Here is an 11,128-nt window from a genome sequence, read left to right as displayed (position 1 = left end):
AATCCAGAGAAAATGCAGTAGCAGCTCACTGGTGACATGTTCCTCTTGTCAGTGCAAAAGTAAATATAGGATCATGTGTAAAGCCTGATTAGCATAATCTCCATTCTTGGAAAGTCAGTATTATAGGATTAGCAGATTAGCGCAAAGGAGTGAAATGTAGACAATATCAGAATGAAAGTCTTGTTGTAACTTGTTTCTTTGGTTATGTTGAAATGAGCTGGCTCTTGTTTGGGGGTCTCAGATACAACATCAGCTCTGTGCTGCATGGAGAAGGGAGGAAGGGGGGCTTGGTGAGTGCCGTCCAGCCAGGTACAATTGCACTTAATCATACGATCTTTGAATCATTAATATTGGAAAAGACCACTAAGATCGTGAGATCCAACCATCACCCCATCACCACCATGCCCACTAAGCCATACCCCTCATGATCCTCTGGAAGGAGTCTGCACTGCCTTGAAGCGTCATTGAGGCCCACCAGGAGCATTTCCCAGACTTGTCCATTGGGTAGCTTGTCAAGTGATTCTTAAAAAATAATACATAATAAACAAACCAACCAAAAGAAACCCACAAGTGAACAAAAATACAAAACTATTCCTGCTCGTGAGTGTGAAAATCCTGTTTGTGATGTGCAGAGGCAGGGAAATCAGTGCCTGCTTTGCCCTAGCACTGCCTCCAGTCTGTGGGTGTATAAAAACACCAGAAGTTTAATTAACTTTTTCTCCTCTCTTGTTGATCCCAGTACACTGTAGGCACACACTGAAAGTGTGTAAAGGTGATGGTCAATGCGTATCTAAGAGGGAAGTGCCAGTGTACTTTGGTTTTACCCTGGGAGTGGGTGGGAGTGGAGGAAGACAGTCTGTTTCACTGCCACCACGTCTTTTTTCCTTTTTGTTGGAAAGGATAAAAGCTGTTTGGAGAAGAAGGGGGGATGTGAGAGGAGTATGGCACATCAGCAGTCAGAACTTCCCATAGATTTGTTACTGCAGTTTGGAGCAACTTTAAGTCACAGTAATGGGGGAAAAAGGTAACAGCAATACAAGATGTGATGTGTTACAAGCAGCAAATTGCAAGGACATTTAAGGGAGGTAACTAAGTTATTTGGCTCAGATTTGTATTGTTTTGTGAGTAGGATGACAGGGGAAGGAGGAGCAGGGTGGTTGTTGTATCAGAACCCTTCTCATTGGGACTCAGAAGTGCGAAGTTGCACCCAGCCTTGGGCATATACAAAATACCAGGCTTCAACTCAGAACACTGGTGCTGCTGATTCAGTGAAATATTTTTGTGCCTGCTATATGTAACTTCGGCTTGCCAAAGGTTTCTGTGCACCTGGAGAGGCCCTGGGAAGTCCCCTTTCCTATAGGGCGGCCATATGGTCATGATACTGGGCCATCTGTTTAGCTGTGGGACCAAGAGAACTCCCATGAGGTTGCTGGAGAGGATCGTCCCCCTCGCTGCCGGCTGTGGCCCCTCCTGGGAGCCACAGAGACAGTCCTGGGCTGGTACAGAAAGCTGGGAGGCACACACTGTCTCGACGATGGGGAAAAGGCACCTTGTGGGCGGACCGAGGCTGCTCTGGCTGTGCATGCATGCCAACATACATAGAGCATGGTTAGGATGGCGAGAATGGTTGTTGGGGCACAAGCGGTTAATGGAGCAGAGCAGCTGCTGATGGACAACTGTGCTGTAGGGGGGAGCTCTCTGCAGGAGGAGAAAATGGACGGCGGGAGGGCATGGAGCAGGAGTCCATGGAGCAGGAGTCGGTGAGGGGCTGAGCAGGTGAAGGAGGAGGAAGCTTTCGCAGCAGGCGTGTCCTGAATGCTTCACAGCGGAAAGTTACAGATGCTGATCTGAGAGCTGCAGCTGATTCTGGAAACAAATGGGATAAATAGTGGCATGAGGAAAAAAAAAAGTTGAAATGCCCGAAGGGCGCATCTGCTGTGGCCAGCAATTCTGCAGGAAATGCACCGAAACTGGAGAGAGATGGGGAAGCTGCAGATAAACACGGCCCCCAGCAAAGCCAAATGAAGGCCATGGGCCTGAGAAGTGCCTGCAATAACGTGCTGAAGATCTGCCTTTCTTTTTTGGCTCTCCACTGAAGTAGCTGTGTTTAACGAGGGCCCGATACTGGCTGTACTGAATGAATTTTAAAGGTGTTTTGTATTCTGAGCTCGGAACCTCTACTCTAGAGACTTTTCTGTTGCTTTCAAGGCTGTGTTTGAAGAGCAGGGGAGTAGCACTGTGGGTCTGTTAGTCTGAAATTTGAATAATTGCACGGTCATTACATTTTGTACAGAAAGGAATTGACTCTAAAAGCAGCTGATATGTTATCATGACTAGAGCAATAGCAATGCCCTCTTTCACTGCAGTGAAGTTTCATTGTTAGAGAGCATAATTGACATTTTTTATTGAAAGATTAAGAAGAATTTGTTTACAGCTTGCAAACAAAGAGGTTTTAATTCAACAAACTGCAGCAGGAATAAGCAGCAAGTGGCATTTTCATCTGCTGGCTAGTTAGTGCTTTAGCTGCAGAATGCTGCGGATAGAGAAGTATGAAGGAATTTGCAGCTCAATATCTGCCCAATAAAGCGTGCATCACACTGGCAAATGCCAGAAAGCTGACGGGGAGAAACCTTGAGTGCAAAGAAACAAAGGGCTATAGTTAATATTAGCACCTTTTGGGAAGACACCCTGGTTTCTGGAGATCGGCTTCATGATGCCTGCTGCACAAAGGTCAAGATATGGCACTTCTGAGGATGCTTTTGCCATGGAGCCATCAGGATAACACCTGCCAACTCGACTGGGTGCTGAAGTAGGTATCTGAGTTATTTTTGTATCTCTGGGTTTATTGTTTCATGGTCTAATAGACTCAGGAGCTAAGTGATACTGGCATTTCAAAGTGGCATGTTGTGATTGGAAGGGGATGCTGTGTAAGTATTTGGAAAGCAGATCCAAATGAAGCACCATTGTCACCCGACTGCAGAGAGAGGCTCTTTGCTCTTTAAATATGTTTGGGATCCTGTTTGTGATGGTGGTTGTATCTTACTGACCAGATTGCTCTCCTGATAAAGACAAGGGTATGTGAAAAATTCAGTGTTATTTTTATGGAAGTTTCTATTTTGCAGTTGAAAAGCAATCGGATTTATTGCCCCAGCTCTGATCAAAGTTTGAGAAGTCTGAACTGAGCCCTGTTGTTCTGAAAATGCTCTGCTTCAGAGAGGCAAAAATCCCCTTTGTGTGCTCGGGGTGCCGACAGAGCACTGTGAGAAACGTGCTCGTCCCAACACCCATACAGCATCTATTGAGCCACATGCAATGCCACCACCGTGCAGGGGGAAGGAGGGGACTGACCAGGCTGATACTGATAAGCCTGAGACCTCCTGACCTGCACGTGATGCACATCCCTGCCATGCAGATTGGTGCTGTAGCCCTGAATTGGTAGTATCTTATATTGGGGGCAGGCAATAGAAACACTGGTGGGATTTTTTGGGTCTTGAATGCTGAATGGTAACAGCAGACTATGTTGTTGCCATTACCTAGCCAAAATCTGGCTATAGATAAAAGTGGTCATTAATGTGTTTGTTTGTACTGATATTAAATGTCAGAGCTGAACTGACTGTAACCCTGGTGGGAGACAGGGGTGCCCTGAGCAAGAACATGGGTCAGCTGATGCTGGGTCATGTCCCATAGGGGATTGATGAGCTCATGGCAGCTGTCTGACAAGCTAGTAGGGGCAAGTTGTAGTGGTCTAAGACATCGAAAAGCTATTTTGTGGGGGTAGTTTTGCTTTGCCAGCAATTACATCCTCTGCGGGGAAGAAAGGGTGAGAAGCTGGAGGGGGTTACGTATTGCTGCAGTGACTGATAGGGGCTGCTGCAGAAATCATAGAATGACAGAATTGTTCAAGTTGCAAGAAACCCTTAAAGGTCATCTAGTCCAACTCCCCTGCAATAAGCAGGGTTGCCTACAGCTCCATCAGGTGCTCATAGCCCTGTCCAGCCTGACCTGGGGCCAGAAATATTGGCTGGGAACCCATATCCCATAGGTTCTCCTCCCTCTCTGCTCTTCCCTGGGGAGGCCACAGCTGGAGTACCTTGTCAATTCCAGGCTCCTCAGTTTAAGAAAGACAAGAAACTGCTGGAGAAAGTCCAGTGGAATGCAAAGATGATGAGAGCCTGGAGCATCTCCTGTAAGAGGGAAAGCTGAGAGATCTGGGGCTGTTCAGCTTGAAGGAGGGAAGATGGGGCGATCTGATAAGTGCCTGTAAATACCTAAAGGGTGGGAGTGAAATGGATGGGACCAGGTTCTCTTCAGGAATGCCCAGTTACAGGACAAGGGGCAATGCATAGGAAGTTCCATCTGAACATGAGAAAGAATTTCTTTAATATGAGAATGAACATGAGAAAGAACTTCTTTAATATGAAAATGACAGTGCACTGGAGCAGGATGCCCAGAGAGGCTGTGAACTCTCCTTCTCTGGAGATACCTGAAACCCTCCACAATCTGTAAGGCCTTCCTTTAGCAGGGGTTGGACGAGATGATCTCCAGAGGTCCTTTCTAACCCTATGATTTTGTTTCTCTGTGATAGCAGTGAGTTGCCCATATAAAGCACCAAGATGATACAAGTTCAACGGAAACTGGGATACCAGGACACATGGGCACATGGATGATGACTTTTCCATTAAAGAAATTGGTGTTGTATTCAGCACTTTTGCTTTGTAAACAAAATTTTCCCTCTCAAAGCCCCTAGCATGGATCTCAGATAACTTGTGTCTTTCAAAGAAAACCATATCTGAGGTTTGTCTTCTTTCCAGGATTCTTTCTGTTTACAAAACCAAATTAAGCAGTGCTTCTTGTTTTACATTAAAACAAGATACCCACCGGGATTTCCTGTTGCCTGTCTGTTGTAGCTATGTTGTGAAGCCAAACAATGTTTGTTTAAGTTCTCCTTCCCTACATGCAGCAGGAATTCCACAGCTCTGCCTTGCTTGGATCCACATAAAGGCCAATATTTTGCCCACACATTCCCCATTTCCACCATTATTCTGAGCTACACTTGCTGTCCGTTGCCCACGTGTCTCCATGTTCCCTGGTTTTTGGAGAGGTGCAAACCATGGGTTTGTACCTGCCATACCCCAGCCATTGGATGTACTTGAAACAGAGCACCTGACTGCAAGGTATGCGCAAGCCTGTGTGATATTCATAGGCATCCTGAGGCTGGAGAGAGATAGGAAAACCTACAGTTCTGCCTCCTTTCTTGTTGACAGCCCCTGTGATGACCATGTGACATGGCAAGAGGTGCTCTCGCTATGGCTGTGCGGAAGGAGCCCAACGCCTTGGATGTATCTGGCTACTGCTGCTCCCCGCTGTGCAAAGTAAGTCACTGCCTCACACCTCTTCCCAGCTGAAGGGAGGTGGGTGTCATTGACACAGTGGTGGAGAAAGCTTGTTGTCATGTGCATTTTAACCTGGCCTGGAGTAGAGCTCTCTTGCACTGGGTATGCTGAAAGAGGACTGTGACCCTGAAGTCTCTGTAATTAATGTCTGTGCTACTGTGGGTTTGGAACCAACAATATAAAGAAATTTTCACTAGCATGAAGTGGTAGATTGAAGAGAAATGTATACATTTGCTCTTGGACTGGGCTGAGAGGAAGTAGTGCCTTGTTTGGAATCAGTTATTGCTGGACAAACAAAAGAGGGGCGGATCTCATCCTCCTTTCTGTACAGTACAAGCTTTTCATTAGGGTTTTAATGCTGATGGAGAGAAGATGCACATAAAAGCCTTCTTGGGACAGTGCTGTTTCTTTAAACATTCTGTTAACGTTAGAGATTAAGTAGCGTATCAGAAACCTGCATTTGTGCTCGCTTCAAATTGCTGCTGTGAGGAGATCCTTTACAAAATGAAACACATACTTCACCTCCTGGTCAGGAAAAACCATTAATTGACTTTAGGTTCATCTCCATAGGAACACAGCCCTTTTATTGCTCTGCAAAGTGAGTTTGCAGAAATGCTTCTGTGTGTATATGTGTGCACACCCATGGTCTGCAATGATGACTTACACTAGAAAAAGCAGTTCCTCAGTGCAACATTTTTCACCTCGATGGATTCACCACAGTCCCCAGGTTGAGTCAGAAAATCAGGGCAGGTATTGCTTTCCTTTGGGTACATTTCCTTCTTTCTCCTCTTTGGCATGAGGGAGAGAGAAGTTGTACACAACATAGGAAAGAAGAAAGATGAGTTTGGATTATACCTCCACTTCATTTTTAGTATGTAAGGAAAGAGCAAATTGAGCAGACTTGCATGCGAAGTGCTCAGGGGTGTGAGCAGTCCGGCTCTATGTTGGGAAATGATCATAGGTTGGAAAATCTGTAGGTGTAATTTATCGTAACTAGCGTTAATACACAACTCAGCACCTTGTATGGACAGGAGCATTGTGTTCTACATTGGCTGGTTAATTGCTTAGACCACATGCTTCCTTGGCTGTGTGATGGCAGCACAGCTGCTGGGGGTGTGGATGGACACCGGCTAATGCCTGCACCTCCCAGAGCTGCCACTGAGCTGCACACGCAACCGTACTTCTCTGGGGCATGATGCCTGCAATCATCCTTAATGCACATCACAGCACTGATTTCACTGTTTCCTGTGAGGAAGGGAAAACCTCTGGGGTAGTAGTTCCCTGGTTTATCCATCAGCCTCACAGGAAGAAGGGCCTTTGCCTGCAGTGGGTCCCCTCACTGCTCTGGGGGTGCCTGGGGCACAAGGGGATGGTGCTGCCCTTCTGTGGGTGTTCTGTGTTGGAGCTGGTGATACACTGCTGCAGGAAGGACGTCTGTCCTGAGGCAGTATTTGGTGTTTGTAAACATTATAAAACACCAGAGAACTGGAGATTTAGATGATTGATGTTCATATGAACATGGGGTGACAATGCACCTGAGTTTGAGCTTTGACTTTAGAGATGATGCTTAGTTGTAGGTAAATTCCTGCCCGCCTGCAGCCAGCAGGGGATGCTGGGGCACCAAGGTGCTGCTGGGGCACCAAAGTGCTGCTGGGCCACCTGCCCACCTCTGGTGACGTGTTCGCTGTTGAAACATGACACAAGTGAATAGTAAAATGCTTAAAATTATTAGAATCTTTGTCATACAGCTGCAAAGAAATCCCTGCTGTGCAGCACAGGCTCTAGACATGAAGTGGTGTGACAGTGTGACTCTGGGGAGTTGTGGGTCCCATCCCTGGAGATGCCCAGTGCCATGGAAGGGGATCTGGGCAGCCAGAGCTGCTGGGGAGCAGCCAGCCCACAGCAGGGGTTGGGGCTGGGTGGGCTTTGAGGTCCCTTCCAACCCAAACCATTCTGGGATTTGTCACCTGATGTCCTTCTGTCATGGGTGATGGTGGCTGTCTGCTCTCACCTCTCCTGCCCAAGCAGGGTCTGCTGGTCCCTCTTGGCTCAGAGCCATGCCTATGTTTTGGTGCAGGCGGAACCTGTGGCTCTTTCTTGGCTGGAGTGGTTGGCTCGGTGAGGCCTGCTGAGCCTGTTCTGGCCCTTCCTTAAGGTGCTGGCTCCATGCTTCCCAGGGAAGCTCTCAAATCTGGGAAACACACTGTACCTGGAGCATAAAAATGTGACACCGTAAAACCCACTTTTGAAGAGTGTTTTGCTATGTCTACATGTGGCATGGCCTTTTCTGTGCATGGAATGAGCTCCCCCCGAGGCACTCTAGCTAACTGTGTTAGTAGGGAAAAAAAGCAAGGTAAAACACCATGATTAGTGGTGGCAGTGCCTGCTTGCTGTGCCTCCCGGCAAGGTCAAGTTACACCATGGATTTAACCTCACTCAGCTGAGTTTCTTATCGAATCGATATCTGGTTTTGTTTGTTACTTCTGCACCGGGTCCAGCAAAATGCACAGTGAGTTCTTTTGTGCGTGTAGTGTCCTATTGAGGAATGGGAACTTGGAAGGCTATTACAAAACCCTCGTTAGTCAGCCAAGCTGCTGTGAACTGGAAATGAGTGCTTCTTAGTGATGGTGCTTTCTTTCACATTGCTGTAAATATTATGAAGGAGAAATGCCTTGTAGGTAAATGTGCGTTGATCAGGAACCTACAACAAGCAAACAACAGACAACTCTACAAACACAGCTACGACTTGATTGTTTTCATGACAAGAGAAAGAAGTATTTAGCTACTGAGTGCATCAAAACTAATGGGTGTGACCGATAACAAAATCCCCCCCCCATCCTGGAGGATTTAAATCTGAACACGGACTAACACAGAACAGTATTTAACGAAGAAATAGGTAAGGAAGGAAAAACAAGCAGAGAGCTGCCCAGGAGAGCTGGTGCACCGAATGACTTCAGACAGCACAGCTAAACCTGGGCAATGAGATTAGAGCACAGATGAAATAGCTGCAAGTCATCAGGTGTCGTGCTGGCCTCGGGTCATTTGTCTCACAGCATGCTGGGCTGCAAAAATAGCCTGCGGGATGCCTGGCGGCACCTATTAGGTGCTGCTAATTAATTGGCTGCTGAATGGATCTCTTGCAGTAAAGCAGAAGGAGAGTGCAGGGCTGTATGGTGAGGAGGTGCAGGAGGCTGGTGGGGGCCCTGGCACACAGAGCTGCTGCAGGTGCTGCATGGATCCTGTGGGGTACCCAGCAGCTGCACCTGCATGCTGGACTGTGAAGAGGGCTGCTGTGCATGTGGGCACGCTGAGCTGCCTTTCTAGCTGGCAGGTGGGAGGAAAGCTCCTTCATCCAGCAGTGCTTCCAGCGTGAAAACTGGTCAGGCGCTGCAAGGAACAGTGTGGAGATACCGAATGTTTAAACAGCGCGGTCGCTTTGCTTCTGATGGGCTTTAATTTTTCTGTAACAGCTTCTGGAGTGCAGAGTTCTTGCTGAGCGCCATGCTCAACAACTGAAGGCAAACCAAAGCCACCTGCTGCTTAAACATATACTTTTGGAGTTTGTAGTATGTATTGGTTTTATTGTCACTGTGCAGAACTCAGAGGTCTTCAGAGTAGTGATGTTCTGAATTTATTTATTGCTTACAGTAAACATGAAGCAGCTGCACTTGGCAAGTGTTGAAATATGTTCCAGTACAAATGGTCAGCAGAGACAAAAGACATCCTAAAGATTTGTGAAAGTTGTAACTTCACTTCTGAGTCACAATTCTGGCAGGTGAAGAAATCAAACTTCTCTTGGTCATTCAGACCATTGTTACTCACAACCAGTTTGGGTACTGTGGGCTGCTTGTTGTGAGCTGGCTGGCTTAAGTTCCTTGCGAGCCCAGAGGGGACAGTTCCAAGCCCTTTCATTTCCAACCCCATCGAATGAAACTTCTCAACTTAATGAGTTGAGAAAAACTTGCACTTGCCCATATGCTTTAACCGAGCAGGCAGGCATTCCTGTGTACCATGTAGTTAGGTGGTGGCCATGTGATGACAGAGAGGGCTCTTACACTTCATGCAGCAGCAGCACAGCTAGCACAAAGCCTGCAGAGCTGGGCTGCATTCTCACAGTACCAAGAGGCAAAGGGAAGTGCCTACATGCAGGAAGCGACTTCTTGCTTTCAAACCTTGCTTGGGCTGCTGCAGGGCTGGTTTGAGTGAGGACACCACTGGCAGCAGGGGCCAAGGTGGGGGAATCTTGGTGTCCTAGTTATCCTCAGAGCCTCAGGCGTTGTGCTCCTATTTGGAAAGGGGTTGGTGCTGTATTTCCAGTTTGAGCCATGCAAGTCGGCACAGGGGCTTCAGCCTTTTCTGAAACGCCTTACTTCGGCTGGCATGTTTAATAGAGACAGTTTTGGACTGCAGCACACATGGGAAAGGGCTGCTAATCCAGCTTGGTCTTTTCTTTCTGGCAAAGGAGATGCTAAGGAGGGTCCAGTTACCTTCCTATGTATTTATAGCCAGTGAACAACAGGAGTTTGGAGTGTGAGCTGAGGTGAAAGGCAAAGGTTAGGAGATGACAGATGGACTGAAAGCAGGAGCAAGCCCGGGCTGGGAATTAAGGTACTTTCTAACCAGCAGCAGAGGAGAGGCCCAGCAGAGAGCTGCACCCAAATGAGAATTCTGTAGGCTGGTGAGAGGGGCTGGGGGGGTATCACTGGGCGTAGCTGGAAGCTGCTGCCCTGCTCCAGGCTGCTGTGTCTTCAGGCACCCGCAGCCCGTGCCTGGAGCACTGTGTGTTCACTTGTTGGCTCTCCAAAACCGAGCATACAGAGCAGTGGAACACTTGATGAGCTGAAGCCAACGTGCTGAGGTGGAGGAAATCCTGCCTGCCCTGCTGCAGAGACCGTGGCAGTCCAAAGGAGGATGGCTGCCAAAGAACTTGTGGCATTCACCAGTGTGGCCGTTTAATTGAAGCAGCACTGAAAAGGAAGCCGGAAACTCGAGAACCAGGTTTTTTATCACTTGGACTTCGGCAGACAATGCCTATGCAAATCATGCTTTCAAGCATCAGTGCAGTATGCATGGCTGTGCATTCCTGGACAAGGTGTGGGTGCAACACGTGTCACCTCGGCATCTGCCTTCATCCTTCTGCTCCCAGGGAGAAGCTTCATCCTTGCTTATGTGGACTTGGGCTTTTCGGTGGCTGGCACAATTTTTGGGGTGATGATGGAACGACAGAGGAGTGGCAGCAAGTTTTGGGAGAGGGGTTCCCATCCTGTCCAGCAGCGTTGGTGTAGGGATGGCACTGGTGAAGGAAGGACAGACATCAGGTCCAGGGGTCAGGGCTGCGTCCTGCTCGCTCGCTGCCATCAGACATCGGGAGGGGATGTTCGGAGCTGCCCCAGCATCGTGTGGCGGGGGCCGTTCCCACCGCGTTTGTGCTGTTTTCTCAAATGCTTCTGAATGGAGAGGCTGTAGCGCAGAATTTCCGAAGTTTTTGTTTGTTTGCATTTTGCTTTTCCTGTTCCACAGTAATGCAAGCCCCAGCAGCCTGCATTGTCCTTCCCATTGCTAGAAAAGACCATTTCTGTAGCGCTCTTCCTCTCCTCGCTCGCGCTACCTCCTTCCCCCCGCAGGGCCGAGAGCTCCGTGCCGCACGAGCTCCGGGAGCGGGCGGGGCCGGGGCGGCAGCAGAGGAGGAGGAGGAGGAGGAGTGGAGGAAGGGGAGGTGCCGCGGCCATCCCGGG

The sequence above is a fragment of the Centrocercus urophasianus genome, unplaced genomic scaffold, assembly GCF_019232065.1.
Source record: "Centrocercus urophasianus isolate 14NV4802_14NV808 unplaced genomic scaffold, USGS_Curo_1.0 seq_17, whole genome shotgun sequence".
NCBI lineage: Eukaryota > Metazoa > Chordata > Aves > Galliformes > Phasianidae > Centrocercus > Centrocercus urophasianus.
This window is presented reverse-complemented; position numbering follows the sequence as displayed.